This window comes from Tinamus guttatus, unplaced genomic scaffold (genome assembly GCF_059628265.1).
Source record: "Tinamus guttatus ecotype Peru unplaced genomic scaffold, ASM5962826v1 Tinamus_guttatus_pri_ptg000227l, whole genome shotgun sequence".
In the NCBI taxonomy this organism is placed as follows: Eukaryota; Metazoa; Chordata; class Aves; order Tinamiformes; family Tinamidae; genus Tinamus; species Tinamus guttatus.
Genome location: NW_028288761.1, coordinates 5,030,755 through 5,048,785, shown reverse-complemented (window position 1 = coordinate 5,048,785; position 18,031 = coordinate 5,030,755). Strand labels below are relative to the sequence as shown.

The window sequence follows — 18,031 nt, the reverse complement described above, 5'->3', positions numbered from 1 at the left end:
AGCGAAAGAAAAAATCGAATGCTCTGGTACTTAAATGAATGCTTGGTAAAGATTGAGAAAGATTGAATACCAGTGTTATTTACCTTTGTATTTATTGCTGTGTTGCTTTTCATTCTCACATGAGCAAAGCATGACTGTTTCTTATTTAGGAAAGAAGAAATAAAACAAAGTGGCATTAAAAGGTTATTCTGTGTTTGGGGAGGTCAAAGAATGCTTGAAGTTGCTTTCTTGCTACACACCTGCCTGCAAAAGAGTAAGATTAAAGTAAAGCCTAAAAAGATGGAAAGTGTTCTGGCATGACCAAAACAGGAGAAAAAACTTGGAAAAAAGAAAAATAATGTTTTGAGAATGACTGTAGAAAACAGGCTTAGTATTCAAGATTGTGGGGTGTTTTGAATAAAGAAAAAGTGATTCCCTAGGGTCTGCACTTTGGTGGTGTTCACTGAATTGTGCAGGCAGAGATGAAGGAAGAAGGGGCACAGGAGAGGCAACATCCGACTGCTCCATGTTCTGCAGAAGATCTGGTGGCTGTAGTGAATCTGAAACAGGAGTTACCAAAGTCATTCTGCTAGTTGTGATGGGGAAGGGCAAAAACCCAGCGGCTCATGATGGATCGGCTGGAATAGCACATACAAGGTCTGATGTCTCAGTTTGTTCAGTGCTGGTAGGGAAAATCCAGAGGAGACTGCTGAGAATGATTAGAAATCCAGAAAGCCATAGTCTGAGGGGAAGAGGTTCAGACAAAAGGCTGATACAAAGAAGAAAATAAAAGTCTGGTTTTTGTACCTGTGGTAGATAGGTTGAGAGAAAGGCATTTAAACTGTGGTGAGGAAAGGCATTAGTAGCTTTCTGTGCTCCTGCCAGGTGCTGTTCTGAGCTGCTGGGTGGTTCCTCCATGTAGGTATCTACTTACATGCAAATGCTGATCCTCACTATGTATTTTTTTGCATGGAGGTGAGTCGCCAGCAGTGCCTGTGAGAGTTTGGAAAACACAGGCAGCTGGCAAGGGACGACAGCTGTGTTTGGAAAGATACCTACCTCAAATAACATAATTGCTATAGCTGATCCTGCCCAGGGACAAGGCAGTAGATTAGATCAGCTCTTGAGGTGCATTTTAATCCTGTTTTTATTAGGATTCCATGATTAAAAGATTTCTCTTATTATAAATGCTCTAAAATTTGTAAACATGGCATAATGGAATGACTATTGAGCAATGTCTCTGGTCCGTCTCCTGCAGATGCTAACGCTGCAGTCACTTTCTAATCAGTAGCAAAAACAGAAGAAGGAGAAATGTACAGGAGAAATTGGCTGGAATACAGAGAGAGACAAGAGCATTGCTCTTATTTTTTGCTTGTTTAGAAACACTTCTATCTCCAGCTAAATTACCCCATAGCTATGCCTACACCAGGATTATCACTTGTACAAACAATTCTGTTTTATCCTTTTGCTAAGCTATTATAGCAGCAGATAACAGTTTAGATAGCTTTTGTGTGGGAGAAGTCTCACTCTCAGAACCGAGCCTAATTATTTACTCGTCTTTCAGTCAAATAATTCTCCAGGGTTCATACTTGTTTCCTAAAACAATAATTTGAGCTGTCACCTCACTTCTAACATATAAGATTATTACTAATTTCTGTTTCCATGTGCAACTTCTTTCCAGAAAGAACTCTGACAGTGCCAATATTGCTTAGCCTTTGATGCCTCGCTGAGGAAAAGAAAATATCAAAGACTGCTTAAGATCTGAAAATGTCTAAAAAATTCAGATTCCTTTTCTTACCTTTTATTCTTGCTGGACTCTTTTATTTGTGCTGGAAGAAAGTATGAATACAGGACTAGATTTTAAAGGATATTACAGGGTCAACATGTCTATCACCCTCTAATGATAAGCTTAAATATTAAAATTAACAATTGAGTATTAGAAGGAAAAATGAGGAGACAAGACTGCAGACTGTAGCTCAGGTGAATACGGATCAAGTGTGTTCGAGCTCCTGACTATCAGAACAGAAAGATACCAGCACAGCTTGAATTTGGCCTCTCTTTGAGAAACCACAGGATTTATTCTTGTTCTTTTGTATTCTGCTATGTTTTTAAGCCTGTTTGACTCACCAAGTATTGGGAAGCTTTGGCTTTGAGAAGGCCCTCTGAATTTATGCGAGCACGACATGCTATGGTGTATGACTTATTTCACTGGGATGGCAAAAGGCATCCTGCTGACGCAGACTAACCATTGAGAGATGCTCTAAAAAATGAAGCGTTTGAGACTTGTGGCGATACAATTTTACATCTGTTTGACGTTAGAAAAACCATTTGATGTTTTTCTAGCCTGTTGCACTGAATACTGAGTCATTTTTTAAATATGACCCAGTAATAATAGAAAGGAGAAAAAAAAAAAAAAAACACGTAGAAATAACCCAAAGAGCTACAGTTTAGCAAAGTTAATGTACCTGAAAGCAGGGTCTAAGTGTGGAAGTGTGTTAGGGATTTCTAGGGACTTTGTTTGTTGTCTCTTCTGTATCCTTTTATCAAGAAGTAGCTTTGCTTAATTGCTGAGAAATACAAGACTGTTCTTTTCCCTTGCCTTTCTATCTGTATAACCAGCCTTCAAGTAGGTTTGGCACCTTCGTGAAAACATCTTCCCCAATGAAAATGATTAACAAAAATTATGTGCTGTTGAGTTTACTGGTCCCTTAAAGGGAATCAACCTGAAATTACTTTTTAACCAAAACACACTTAAAAATGAGGTAAAATCAAGTTCATTCTGGTTAATTCAGAGTAAAAAAGCAACTTCTTATGTGTTTTGAAACTGATGCAGAGAGATGAAATGACAACGTGCCTCCCTTTGGCTTATCAAGCTGTTTTCTGCAGTTTTGTTCTGTTAACAAAATTAACCAGGTGGGTTTGCTCAGCCCATGGAGAGGGCTTCAACTTGCAGATAAGTTGCATCTTGGATATGTTGTCTTTCTACGTAAGAAGCTTTATTTGGAAGCAAAGTCTTCTTCTATGTATTCCTCTTCTCAGTGGGGATCCCAGGAAAGTGAAAGAATCTCTAGCACATACTGATTACTCTGGCACTTGATAATTAAATCTATCAACGAGTAAGATATAACTTCTCTGCTAATGAAATATTGCTGTTGCACTGTTAGCCCTTGTTGTTCAAAGGTGCTGTGAATGCAGCCTCTTGATGACAGACCTAGAAAACGTAATGTTTAGCATGCCAATAGTCAACATAGCCTTACTGTGCACATTTCGTTCTTACCAGCACAAACCAGTCTGATTTACTGCATGAAATTCTCATCAATACACAATTTACAGCTTGAGAACCATGTAAATCATTTTTATACTGGTGAAAACCTTCACTGCTAGTTATTGAAAGAGCTGTGAAGACAATGACAAGCACTGAGCCAAAAAACTTCAAATGTGCTACCAGGCTGAATGACTACTTTAATAGAAAATCCTGTACTTACCTCACCTAAGACACCTATCTTTTCTTACTTTAATATCAATTTCTTTAAAAAATAAATAAATAAGACCTTCTAGGGTAAGAATTGTGTCTATATTCTATAATTCATACCTCCACGGGGCAAAGATATGTGTGCAATTCTCTATGTAATAGTTCACCTTCAGCTTTAAGAACTGTCTCAAGATCAAAAATATGATTTCACCATATTTTTGCTTCGTAATTTTGAAATGTAAGGATTACGGCAATTTTAAGCTTTGTATTTTAGTGGTCTAATAACCCCACAACTTAACAACTACAGTTTAATTTAGGCTACCATTTAATCTGTCTCTATTAAGATCGCAAACATTCTTTTCAATAACCTGGGTTTCACCTGAATTGGAGAGTCTGGTCTCCTTCCTTCAGCTCTTTTGTGAACAGACAGAGAGAGAAGTAGAACTCTGACTGTATTTTTGTCCATCCCTTTGTTACTACATTTTATTATTTCTCTCTTCTGGGAATGTTCAACAGGGTCAAGTAACTTCTTAATGGGAATGAATCAACTTCTGTTCTGCCCAAAATGTTCTCCCTGTCTCAGTATATTGGGTAGATGGAGAAGGGGAAAGAAGGAGAGTTTAGAACAAAAGTAACTTCAAAGTCTAAAGTGCAAATCATTTTAAAATTCTCTTCAATTGGAAGCAGATAAGTAGAATAGGCTAATATGTAGTAGCAACACCTGTGGATGTGGGGAAATCAGCCTTTCTGCAGGACAACTGTAACACTTTCACATGCTACCAGAGTAATTTTTAGCCGCACAGATTTAAGATAGAATTGAAAGGCACTCTGATGCTTAGATGTCTGAGGACACAGAGTCTTCACTGCAGTGGCATTACTCTCGTGTGACCTTCAGTCTCTTTCATGCCTGAAAGAAAAAACTGCACTTATAAAAGGTAAGCATGTCTGGGTATGTGAGTATATAGATTCATACATTTATGTGAATGTATACTTTCCAGGATTGAGATAAAATTTTAAAATATAACTGGTTTTTAATGGTTTTTAATTAGAATCATATTGGCTAAGTAAAGTTTACTGCTTCTAATGAACATATTAGCCCAGTGAGAAGATGCAGTAGGAACTACTATCTTCTTTTTAAATATAAGTTACGAAAGATAGTGTGCAACTCCTTGGAAGCCGACAGTCAGGGCATGCTTGGCCATTCTGAAGCACCTGTTTCTCCTGGGTGAAGAGCCAATGAGCAGGAATGTTTTGAGCACTTTCAGGATATAGGAAAATATTACAGGGGTACTTTGTGGGATTAATATTGTGACATAAATTATGGGTCAGCTCTGTGGCTGACGCCCTTCTCTTCTTCCTTTGCTCACTGCACAAAGCTGGACTCTACCCTGCCTTCTGCTGCAGTTCCAAGCTACCAGGCAGCTTTCCTACCAGCAGAGACATTTATTTTCTCACCCTATTTCTACTACACCCAGTGGTCACTGTGTATGGACAGGCTACATGCAAGCTGCAAGCTTCGCCAGGAGCTCCTGGCATGATGCTTCAAATACAACTTGCTGGAAAGAAACATGAGTTAGTGCTATGGGGTAGGACCCAGCATATAAACTTAATGGTTTTTCAAATGCTAAGATGCTCAAGGATACAAAAAAATCTCATGTTTTAAGGGTCCTTTCTGGGAATATATTTAATGTAAAAGGTGAGAGAAGAAAGAAAAGCTTCTAGCTTTTTTGCCACAGACTTAGAATCAGATAATAGTGTCAAGGGCTGTATTATAACAATTTGCCATTTTATCTCTTAGCGACAGTCATTGTTTTAGCAAGATCTGGACTCAAAGCTTTTTAAGAAATTTAGTTCCAAGCAATTACTTACAAATGTTCCCTTTTCCTATTATTTTGTATCTTCAACTGCGGGTAGGAAATAAAGGGGGAAAGAAGATGGATGTCAAGTAACTGAAATGAAATGTTCTTTCTAATTATATAATGCTAAGAATGAAAATGACTTGTTATGTTCATTTCAGTTCAAATAAACCTTGCATAAAAATCCCCTTATTCCAAAAGAGATTCGTTATAGCAGAATAGTTTATTTTAAGCAAGTAAGATAAATTTGTCAGGACTCGGTTCAGCCTGACTTCCTCAAGGAGTGTTTCCACTAGGAAGAACAAGCTCATAGGTACTCAAATGGTAATCGCTTTTTCCTCTTCCCTACCAAGACATGTGCTTTCTGTCTTCGGTTCCTGTGTTTTTCCAGTATTTTCTCTATGTCATCTTCGTGCTTCCCAGCATCCCCAATGGGGCATTTGTGGAGCTCAGCACCACTGCTGTGCAGAGCAACCTGGCTGCTCATTTAAACAAGCTGCTCTTCAGGGATGAATTATAGCTCATGTAAAACTTCAATATCCGAAAGAGGTTTATATTTCATGAAACATAAATAGGGAGTCTTTTTGGATTGAAGTCTTGATCTGATAGTGGAAATGAGGATCAAATGCTGATGCAGAAGATAGAGACAATCTCTTATCAACTTGATCTGCCTCTTATTCTCAATCCATTTTTTTTTCTCTTATATTCTAAAGTGTTTGAAATTTTAAAGGATACCTTAACTTATTCTTCTGTACTTTCTGTCTCTTAAGGAAGAGTCACAGTTGCAGCTCAGTGTTGTCTGTGAGGCCCCTCTCCTTACCCTGTGGGAATTTCTCAGCCATACAATCTAGTTGTTTACTAGGAATAACCTCAGAAATAGCTGTTTTCCTGCCCACATAGCTTGCTGAGAGCAGAGCATGTCAAACACATCGCAGAGGAAGGACCGTGGCTTCTGGAAAAGAGTTGAATAGATGAAAGGACAACTTTAGACTTTGGGTTTGTGGCTGTGGATGCTTCCGAATGGTGGGTTACTGATGCTAAGTCTTGTACAGACCAACAACTGCAGAACATTTTGAGTGAATGCATCTGTCTGGACCCAAATCTACAAAGAAATGCTGGCAAAATAGCGCCTGAGGCCAGCGGCTGAGAACTGAGAGAAGAAACATACCAAGTCAGGCTGCTTTAGTTTTATTTTCTTTTTGTCATTCTAGACTCTGTGAATTCCCAAGTGCTTTTTCACATGTTCATTGCTCAGTGTAGTAAAGGAAATTTTAGCCTTTTAAATAACACTTCAATTGGAAAACTGGTCAGAAATTTTGGCTGTTCATTTTCAGTTTACAGAGGCTGATTTATTTTAAAGTAAAGAAGTATTTTGCAAGCTTTGGAAAAGCTAACCCAAAGGCAAAACTCTTACAAATTCATATTCTTCTCAGTAATGAAACATCACTGCATTTATCTTCTCTAATTTCTTCTAGTGGAATTACTATCATCCAGCTTCATAGAGTTAAATGATATGTGCCTATAAATAGCTCTCAGATGACATGAAGAATATGTGAGACATCAAGAAAAACTGCATTTGAAAAGGAACTTGTTTTCCCTTTCCAAGTTACTACCAGTGCACTCAGAGGTTATTTTTGTCAGGCACTGAGCAAATCATGCACAAGCTTTCTTCCTCAATGTAAAACAAGACAAAAAAAAGTGTGTTTGGAAGAATAGGGGGGAGGAAAAAAAGCAGCTCTGACACCCAGAAAAGTCGAGAGAGTTGTTTCTCTCACAAATAGCACACAATCTAGCAGGGATTTGTTTGAAGGAAATGCATATATGCATAGAGAATATCTAATGCAAAAATATAGGACTGTCATTTTGATAGCCAACTGCAAGTGTTTGCCATCACATTTCCACAAGCAATTTGTTAAGAAGTATCGGAGGCTTCTTATGCTGTTTCTAGAGAGATATTTTCAGCACTGTGTGAATGGGTTTGCCTCTTGGTAGGGAAAGTACATAGCCTGAATGTGAACACTTTTCCGTGTGAACTGTGTTCTGAACAACTGTGAGTATTTCAAAATGAATCAATTCCACATTCTCACTTACTTCCCTTGCCTCATTAAAGGCTTTAAGTCTTCCTTCAGAACTGCCTGGCTATCTTGACAACTTAGAAGGGGAAAAAAAAAGGGTGCAGGAGAGAGAATATTTTTGTTCTTGTTAGAATTGTCCTGCTAAGTAAATATTGATCAGATGCTGCAAAACCCTGTGATTGGATTCCCCACATTTGAGAAGGTGAGATGGAAAAACTGCCTCAGGCTACTGTAACTTGTAAAAATATGATGAACAAAATAGACCTGCCACGTTGTGGGGTGGGGGCGGTCTCAACCGACTGAGGGTTTTCTGTGTGAGCTCTAGGTAGCTCCAGAGGGACAGGGGAGGATGGAGCCCCATATGCTTGTGCAGTATTGCCTTAAAATGACTTCATGGGACTTCTTCCCACACCATTTGATTGGAGTTGTGTGGTAATTGGGCTCTAATGTGGTAATTGCTTGCAGGCCTAGTTATTTTCTCCCATTTATCTAACTAAGCATTTCTGCACCCAGCTGCCTGTGTGCTGTGACACTTAGCCCAAAATATTTTCCTATTTCTATGCCCATTAAATTCTGTCTGCTTGCAAAGAAAAATTTCTCCATTTCTTCCAAATGGATGCAGTTAAATTCAAAAGTTGTTTATATAAATTATAGCACAATACTAAGTTATAGCTTAAAATTGAGTTGCAGAGAAGCAAATCAGCTTTGCTCAACAAAACAGCATGAAGTTCAAACATACTATGTCTATCAAAAATTTCATGTCCTTTTAATTATTTCTGATCTATGTTGGTATCTCTACATTTTCTTTTTACTGATGTATTTTTTTTCTTCAAAATCAGGCATTTGGTTTTGTCTTTGTTCCTGAACTTACATCAAGTGGTAAGAACCTGATCTTTTTTTTTTTTTTTTCCCAATACTGTGTTTTAGTATGCTAGAAAAAAATATATTACTTTCCTGTTGGGCTTTAAGGATTGGGTTTCTTTCCAGATTCCTGATCTGTTTTGGTTTTGTTTGTTTGTTTTAATGCTTCCTGGGCATTAAAACGTCTATTTTGCTGGTTAGCTGTCTCTTTTTAACACAAATTATATTAAAAAGGATTCAAAAGTTCATTAGCAAAATGCTACTTGTTTGCTTGCTGCAGTAGAATGACTTTACCACAATACAAGTGGTAATGGAAAAGCACTTTAGCTGTACAAATCTATATCACCAAGTCTTAAGAATATCTAATGAGTTAACTTATTTATACTGATGCCTGGGTACCTCTGCATACTTCTCTATTGTCTTTGTATGTCCCCTTGTCAACATAGGGTTTTTGTAAAGACTTGGATTTTAACTGAGCACTCACTGGAAGGTTTTTTGACTGTGTTTCTCCTGACACTGCATACTGATAGGATAGGTTGTGGAAAGGACAGGACTGGTTTATGTTTTGAAGTCATTTTGCAGCTGTTTAAGCTGTTATGGTTTTAAATTTTCATTTTTTTCCCTATGTTAAACCTTTCCATATTTGAAATCATTCCTTAGTTTGTTAGTAACATTTGCATCATCCTGAAGCCTGAATAATTTAATGGCAGCAGTAAGAGAAAACCTTTATTATCAACAGTAAGAGATCATGTGTAACTAAGAGGACACAGCAGGTTAAAGGAGCTAGCTCAGATTATGTACAAAGAGCTTTTCTTAGGCAAATTACCCATTTTTGCTCTATCATGCCTTGAAAAAAGGTCTAGTTCCTTGAAAATAGAAAATTCTAACTATCCAGTTATTGTTTCCTCTGTTCTGTTCTGTTCTTTTACCTCTTCCCTTGGAAATGCTGCCGTGCAGTGGCCTGGGCTTTCCTTTGTCACCTCCTGCTGCTGTGACACCTTCGTGTCCTGGCCAGCGTGATGGGGAGCTGCTCTAGTACTTTCCTCTTGCCCCCTCTGCGGGGGGCTATTGCATGCAGTTCTCTGACATTTTTGAAAATATGTGTTTTCTGACTTTCCTCAGTTTCCCCAAATGCATGTTGTTAGTACTCACCAGGTTCAGAGGAACACAGCTGGATTGAAAGAACATCCCTGTTCTTTCCAGGAGTTTCTTCTGGCTGTTTTCAAATGACAACCAGTTAAATAATGATGGCATTGCATTGGATTAGCTCCCAGGAGGATACTCCTTAGGAATAGTAGCATCTGGAGTAACTAGGCAGTTGCAGTTATGCAAAGGAAACTGGTCCAAGACTTGGAACTCATGGTAACCGCCGGCCCCTAGGCATGAGGTTTGTGTCTGTAATGCTCTAAACGAAAGGTCTGAATAATCCATAAGGTCCAGTAAATTATATTGTGGAGAAGGATGTGAAACAGAAATGAACAAAAAAACTTTAAGAAATTTTGCATATATTCCTTCAAGACAATAACATAGAGTTTAGTTTGACATTGCTACAAGTATTTTGCACATATTACGTGACAGGTTTTGGACTTGTATGAGTTTTGAGGTAGGTTCAAGCTATCTTCCTTAGCCTGATTCCATTGAAGAAATATTTTTGGGAATCTTATTCAGGAAGGAAAAAAGTATATATTGTTAAGGTAGATTTTTTACCTTTCAAAATCACCAGAATTATGTTTTTAATATTTTTAAATATCAAATTTGTTCCTAGGAGGAATTCTGAAAGTTCAGGGAAGAATTTAAAAAATGCAGGACATTTATAACTTCTCCAGAGCAGTTTTATATACACAGTGTCTAAACTCCTTAAAATGATCTTCTTTAATCTTGCTGTATTTGCTTGCTTCTCTTCAAGAAGCATTTGTGGGAGCCCTTGCCCTAAAAGTTGGTAACATCACTCTCACTGACTGTAAGGCAGAGCTCCCTAGGTTCTTTAATTTAAATACAATTTATACAGCACAATTTTCAGTTATTATCTGATATGGAACATATGCAATAATCCCTGAGGCTGGAATCCTTGTACAATTTTTTATCCCTTTGGGACTCAGCATGTCAGTGTTTTCTGATTACCTATTTTTAAGCTAAATTCAGTAAGAAATGTTCCCTGAAGATTTAAATTGTTCTGAAAGGTATTGCTTTTGTTATGACAGCCAAGCATCCCTTCTTATCCACATGGTCCTATCTCCTTTTATGTTACAGCTTTTTTGCTTGTATTTCTTATTTCTGGAATATATGGTAATGTTTAATCTCTAGTACAAAAAGATTCTTATACATCTGCTCCCTTTTATTTCATCATATACATCCCACTCCCCATCCTCTTTCTCCTCCAAGGCACAGATGGAAAGAAGAGGGTTCTCATAAATGTAATAATCAAGTCATCCAGAAGAGCAGGGTTAATTCCTGGATCAAGGGGTGACTTTTCTGGGAGCATCACTTGGCAGCGTCTGGGCACCCCCGGTGCGAGGAGACCTGGTGCCCCCGGTGCGGTGCCCGGGGCTGTCCCGCCGGTGGGTCGCAATGCTCCCATCGCTGGGACCTAAACCAAGAAAACTGGTTCAGTTGGCCTGACCGGGTCAACTGGGCTCTGTGGCATTAGCCCAAGTTTCTGTGGGGCTAATAAATTTCAGGCGTCTAAAAATGGAAACAGTGACTCATGGTCATGTCTGTCCTCTTTACCCATCTTTGAGATTTTTCATAAAATTAGAAGAATCAAGTTGTTTTGGACAACTTGAATTTGATTCAATGTTACTTGTGAAGTTCAGGGAAGATTTAATGCTTGTTTATTGTGTCTGTGCTGGATTTCAAATCAACAACTTTGGTGTTTGGGGAGCCGGCCAGTGTTGTGACATTGCTGTGCATCTGGTGAGTTTCATAACTTTACATCACTGTAACTGAAATAGAAATCTAGAGATTATTATTTTTCTTCGGGGAAAAAAAAAAAAAAAAGAAAAAGTCCTTTAGGCTGTACAGTGAACAGAACAAGCTTATCATTTCTATGTACTGAGCCATGATACAGCAGGAATATCCTTAAGCTTTGAGGAATAGTTCTGGAAATGCATCACTAGATATTATATTAGAAAGCACATATTATAATATTCATTACCGTAGTAGAATATGAACTGCATGTTATTGTAAAAGAAAATGTAATTTGCTGCCTACTGCCTTCAGTTTGGTTTTGACAAGCACTCAATCTTTTCCTGTATTTTGCTTTCTACATTTTATCTTCTTGGGCATGTTCTGTAATGTCTGCTTAGGGCAAAGACAATAATCTTTTCATTTAATTTACTGAAAAAGCTCATGTACTCTCTATGCTTACTCCGTGCAACAATATGAAAGCAATTCTCTGTTGCTAAAGATCCATTTGACAGTATGAAATAGATTCTGACTTTTTAATTTAGGCATAAAAGTTCAGAGAGCACGAGGGATGCAGATTTACTGTGCTGTAGCATTTATTTATGAGTGGTTGCAAGGGAGTGATCTCCAAAAGCCAATGTTATTTTCCTGGTGATGGATGGATCTAAGCTGGTGTAAAGAAGTCTAGTGTGACCCATGCAGCAGAGCTCTGGAAAGTATCAAACTTATCTGACTTGGTTAAAAATATGAGATAAACTGAGTTCCTCACAACCCCTGCAGTGGTTTATCAGTGTTTCCTCAAAATGGAATATAGCTTTAATTAAAATACAATCTGTTATGTGCTAATTTAGCTCCCTGCAAACCATGGGAAGAGGCAGTGGGAGTAGGGAGCAGAGGGCATTTTACCCTGAAGTCAACCAAATCTCAGCACTTTTGCAAAACTGTGCTTGAAGCAGTCCTGAGTTAACCAAGGGAAACTGAGTCTTGCCAATCTTTGAATTATTTTAAATCAGAGGCTTGGTTTGCTTTCTAATCTTTCTAAGTAATCACCTAAACTTGATTTATGGTCTTTGGAAGTCTCAACATTTTATCTAACTCATGCTAATTTTGAATACAGTAAAAACGTGTCTCTAGGTTTCTTTATATTTTTTTCCTCAGACGTAAGTGTGGCTTTTGCATAAGTTCTTCAAATTACCAAATCCATAAATACCCCCTCGTCCCAACCCCTATTTTCCAAGCAATTTATCTTACAACTTTTAGAAAATAATGTGTATAGATATGTTTGTCAAAATCAGTCAAACTGATCTAGACCAGTGTTTTTAGCTCAATCCCTCTACCTGCTTCCAAAATATAATCAAAAATATCTCAAAGATGTTTCTACAATGCTCTTACACCTAATGACAAATTCATGCTAGGAGCAAGCAGCAGCATCTTTCCTGGCTCCTCTTTTAGAACAGGGAATGCCCGGAGCCCCATTTAGGTTCATTACTTTTTCTGAGGATAAGGATCAGCCTTAACACTAGGAGCTACACAGCAGCATTATATATTTGGGATTGCTTCCTATGGTGGCTGTATAATTCCAATTATTCCTTATCTCCTTCAACTTGAAGGAGGCAACAAAGCCTCAAGCAATAACAACCTCTGTCACAAGGCCTGTAGAGCTGTTTCTGGAGAACTGGATACTGTCAGAGCCAATTTGTTACTGTTCAAACCCCTAAAGTTTACATTCTTGGGTGTAAAAATGTTTCTTTAGACTTTAGTAGGGTTTTGTTCCATAGCCAGAAATATTTTTATCCCTATGAACCAAATTCTGCAGTTCCTGTTTCCATAAAACTTCCATTGACCTCAAATGTTTTTGTCTAATCTGTGTCTGCAGAATTTTACACCTGGGAGCCTGCACGGTGTCAGACTTGTGACTTGCATGATATAACCATGTCTAATCTGCTCCATGCTCTTGTGAGCAATATTTTTCCTCACTGAGGCTCCTTTCCTCACTCGGTCACTATGGCAATAGGTGCAATTTAAGAGACTGCAGCATCGCATGTGCACCTCAGCTTTCCTGTCCGTGCATTTTGTGACCAATTGCAACTTCTTCTGTACGATTCAAAGGTGCCCCTAATGGTGATGTTTATGTGGAAAGTCCGTAAAAGTGATTTTGAAACTCCAGCTTACCTGCTGCATGATGCATTACCCTTGAGTTTCTCAGGATTTGATTGATTGATTGATTTTTCCATAAAGGTTTCTCTAGACAGTGTTTCATTTTTCAGCTTGTCCAAACTGCTGCTTCTGTTGTGACAGAGCTGAGCATCTTGTGGATAGAGCCTGATTTGGGTTATCCAGAAAAGAAGATCCAGTTTCCTGTCATCTGCATCCCTGTGAGACTTAAAATTTAAGTCTCATTTTTAAGCATATTTGCAGGACAGTGTACTTATCATCACTGAAAATCCATTTTGAGTTTACAGTCTTTACATTCACTATTTGAATTTACAAATCATTACAATAATTTACAATTATTTTCCATTGATTGCACAGTCTATTCTTTACATATAGACCCTATGTCTCTGCCAAGCTGGAAATTCACAAGATGTTAAAAATTGGTAATATATTTTGTATTTCTTCACTCCACAGCAGCCGGCTAACAGTCATCCTCTCATCTGTTGATTCCCATCTCTCTCTGCTGTAAGGGCTTTGGAACAGACTCTTCCAGTAATCAATAAGTTTCATATACAGCAATTGTGCAAGGTAATTAAATAACAACTCTACTGCAAATCAATTTAAATCAATCCGACTTTCCAAAATGACAGTCGCTGCAGTTTAAAACCAGAGAATTTTGAATACTTAAATCAATCCCAGCTGTGTTTCATCTTAATCTTCAGAAAGCAGTTCCAGCAAATGCCAATATTGCCCTAATAGATTAGGTGATGATATCTCTGTATATGTTAGCTTCAGAGATACACTTGTATCAGATCAATTAAATGAGTGTAATTGTTGCTTTTCTACACATCACAGATAGAAGCAGCTTTCTGGCATGGTGCTCGAGATAAGACATGTCTTTACTCCTAAGTATTCCTATTGACATAATGGGGTTTCTTGCATATTGGAGAAACACAGCAGCTGCTATGGGTTTATCAGCTAAGAGTCAATAATACTGTGCAGCTCTACAGAATGTATATTTTTTGTTATGATTTGGGAAGTTAGGGGAAGGCATTTGTTTGGGTTGAAAGTTTTTTTTTTTTTTTTTAGTTCTCCCCCCACCCCTTCCCCCCAGTAAGAACTTGAGCTTCCTCTAGGATCAGGGTCCAGTTTTGTGCAGTGGCGTACAAATGCATAGATACTATTTTTCTTCTGTCTGAGTGTCTGTGGTTATCAGTCTCTGAACATCAAATGTTCTCGTATTCATAGGAAGTTTAATCTCCATATGCGGAAGGACTTCTCTACTGTGGGGGTGATAGAGCCCTGGAACAGGCTGCCCAGAGAGGTTGTGAAGTCTCCTCCTCTGGACATCTTCAAAACCCTCCTGAATGCCACCCTGTGCCCCGTGCTCTGGATGTCCCAGCTGGAGCAGAGGGTTGGACTAGATGGTCTCTAGAGGTCCCTTCCAACCTTAAGCATTCTGTGATTCTGTGACTCCAAGCATGCCTAATCTATGTTTTATTGATAGGTGTGCCAATTGTCTAAAAGCAGAGGAAAGAAAGAAGATAATGAGAAGTAATTTGGCGGTGTCATGGTATCTTTAATACAAAAGGAGACCTAAAATGGAAGAAAAGGGCAGATGACTCTCACGGACTATTGAGAATGTGTAGCAATAAAATCAGACAGGCTAAAGTGCCAAGTGTGTTGAGATGAGCCAGAGAGATAAAGGAAAGAAAAACAGGTAAGATTAAAAACAGAACAAAGAAAGGGAGTCGAGCTGCTAAATTAATGGGAAGAAGAGAAAATAGTGGATATTAGAGGGAAGGCATTTCTTTTCCACCTTTCCTTCAGTTTCACAAAAGTGACCGGATACTTGGGAGTTTAATAAGATGGTGAGAATAAGAAACAGATTTATCAGGAAGTAATACTATAAAACTGATTCAATTTTCCTCTTTGACAAAGAGCTAGCTGAAGATTTAAGCAGAAGCAGTAAATGTGCTATATTAGAAATCTGATTAAAGCTTAGTAACCTGTCCCATGACTCATCCCTAAGCAGCTGATGGACTTGGAGATGGCAGGAGACACTCCTAAGGTGCAATTTGGGAAACTGTAATTCAAGAGTCATTAACTGTAGCTCTGTCAAGTATATAGAGGGTCTGAGGATGTTTATGCTCTTTCCTTTCTTCCCTTCTCTTTTTCTTTTGATAATGAGTGAAATAAGATGACATAATGGTGGTTCAGAAGTTCATTTCTTTAACGCTTTGCTATTTGCCCGTAAGTGATACTTTCCCAAGGTTGCAGACATGAATGAAGACGTACAGAAAGATGTAAATGGAAAAGGAGGATCTTCTCCTTGTTCAGTACCTAGCAGGAAAAGAAAAACAAGGTTTCCTTAGTAAGTTTCTAGACAGCCTGAACAAGCAGATTAGAGGTGACCAGATGAGTGAGGAAAAGTAAGTTGACATTGATTTGTTCTTTCAAGAGAACTGACTGGGGAGAAGTTGATGGAAAGCTAAGAGGCAGGAGGCCTCCTAACAACCACGTGTCATTCAGGAAATAGGTTCTCACGCAGAAAATTTGCTGCTGCATGATTTGTGTTAGTATTCCTGTCAAAAGGCATAGCTACTGAATAACAAGGATTAACATGCCCATGGTCACAAATAGACTTTTCATTTTGTTGTTTTTAAGCTTCTCATCTTTGTGATTAATAATTTGTCAAAGGCTTGAATTCTGAACTCTGAATGCTAAATACATTAGTAATTAGAGCTCTGCAAAATAGCACTGTAGACAGAATACCCAATGACTTTTTATATGTGCTCTAAAATACAAAGGCCTTCAAAAGGAGGAGCAGTGATGTAGAACAAAAAGAAAAAAAATATGGAAATGCTGCTGGCAGAGGTGGAGCACAGAGGAATCGGGTCTCCTTCCAGCCCCATCCTCTCCGGAGAGACAGTTTTTCACAGAAGCGAGTGGAGATGATGCTTTGTCTGGGATTTGCAAACTCCATGTTTGAAGAGTCCAGAGCAGGAGGATAGGACTGAAGATTGGGATTTGGAAAACAAATGGGAAAGGCAGGGTCAAGTATTCAGACTCCATGAGCACGTGACAAAGCAGCTGTGTTTGCCGCATCCAGCTCAATCCAGTGCATTTGGTTGAATCTCAGGGCTGGCCCACAGCCAAGGAGATATAAAATGACTGGCTACAAGAACAGATTAAAATATAAATAATTAAAAGAGAGAGAAAGAGAATAAGCAGAGTAATCAGCTCTCCAAAGACGAGAGGCCTTACGATAGCGCTTTATGTTTAAAACCTGCATTCTTGTTAATGATCAATGTGGAGAGGGTGAAGGAAAACTGCTGTGAGTTATCCAGTGTGTAGATTTTGTTAATATTCTGAAAATAATATTACTCCCTTAATTTCAGCATCACATAGCCATCAGCTGGTGGCTGAATTCTCTTTTCTTTTACCAGAATGGATTGATAATTCGTAGAGTTTGACCTCTGAGTGAATGTGCCAGTGATCATAAATAGCAATTGGAAACCCTTGCCATAAAACAGCACTGCTGTGAACTGCAAAAATAGAAATGTAAGAGTAGATAATGTTTTAAATGTGAACAGTTGATAGTCTGTAATGTTTTTGAGTTTTTTTTTTTTAATGTTTCGAGGATTACTGTGATATACAAGAGTATAAAAGCTTTGGTTTTATTATTATGTTGTATATTTAGAAAGATTTGTTGGGGTAAAAAATGAAGTGCTTTCTCCTGAAGCCATCCTATGAATATCTTATTGAAAATTCTAAGGGAATACACTCATTGTTATCACTCTCATTGTTATTGTGGAAGCTGTTACAAGACCTCACACTGCAATATGATTGATTGTCTTTCAGTCATCTCTTAGACTCATGAGCTCTGAATGAAAATAATATATTCTTTGAATAAGTTGCTGTTTTCCTTTAAAGACCTAACCTAGGAATAGTTGCATTCTATGAAGAGTTGTAAAGTGATATTAGGAAAATCTTAACAAAGAAAATCATGAAAAGTATCTGAGCTATGGTGATACTTGGGAATAGCTGCTTCAGGGTCTGTTCAGATGTAGGAAGGTTGAGATGTGTAATTTCAAAAAATCTATATAAATGTCTGTGCTGAAGCAGAGTCCAAAATGTTTTCATGCTGCTAGTATTTATACTGTTGAGTCTGTTTGCTGACTTTAGCCTGCTCCTGCATTAATAGTTGTACATGAGACGATTCAGTAAAAAGGCTCCTAACTCTTTGGTTATGTAGTGGCTAATAAATATTCTTATAGAGGTAAAATCTGCTTGTGACTACAGTATAAACTAGTCTCAAATGCTCAGTGTGGATTTTGGTTATAGGGAAGCAGATTTTTTAGGAGCTGTATCCTTAGACCCTGCAATTGTGTTCCTGTGTCTGTTTGGATGATAAAATTGTAATTAAATTTCCAGGCAAAGAAAAATTAAGTTTCAATTGGTACTTTTAAGATAAATGCCTTCCTGCAAAATGATGCCATAAATTGCAACTGTAAACCCTTGTTTAGTCCAGTGAACTGTGAACCCTTGTTTAGTCCAGTGCCCAATGGGTTACTTGTGCCAGTATTGCAGTCTTTTCTCCATCATGTTGATAAAAAAAAAAATAATCTGGGGCAGTTGTTTTGCTTGTTTTTATATTGTGATGAAAGGAACCATCGCCACTGCTTGGGGTCTTAATTGTACTTTTTTTTCTTCCTGAATATTGCCAT

The 18,031-nt window shown here is 38.1% G+C and overlaps 1 long non-coding RNA gene across 1 annotated transcript in view; it reads left to right on the top strand.

Annotated features, from left to right (window-relative positions):
* Positions 1 to 14,672: 14,672 nt before the first annotated feature.
* The window catches only part of LOC148594579 (uncharacterized), a 576,515-nt gene continuing 573,156 nt past the window's right edge, over positions 14,673 to 18,031 (top strand). Inside the window, exon 1 of the long non-coding RNA XR_015913419.1 lies at positions 14,673 to 14,762. This is a non-coding gene — a long non-coding RNA (uncharacterized LOC148594579). The remainder of the gene's footprint in view (positions 14,763 to 18,031) is intronic.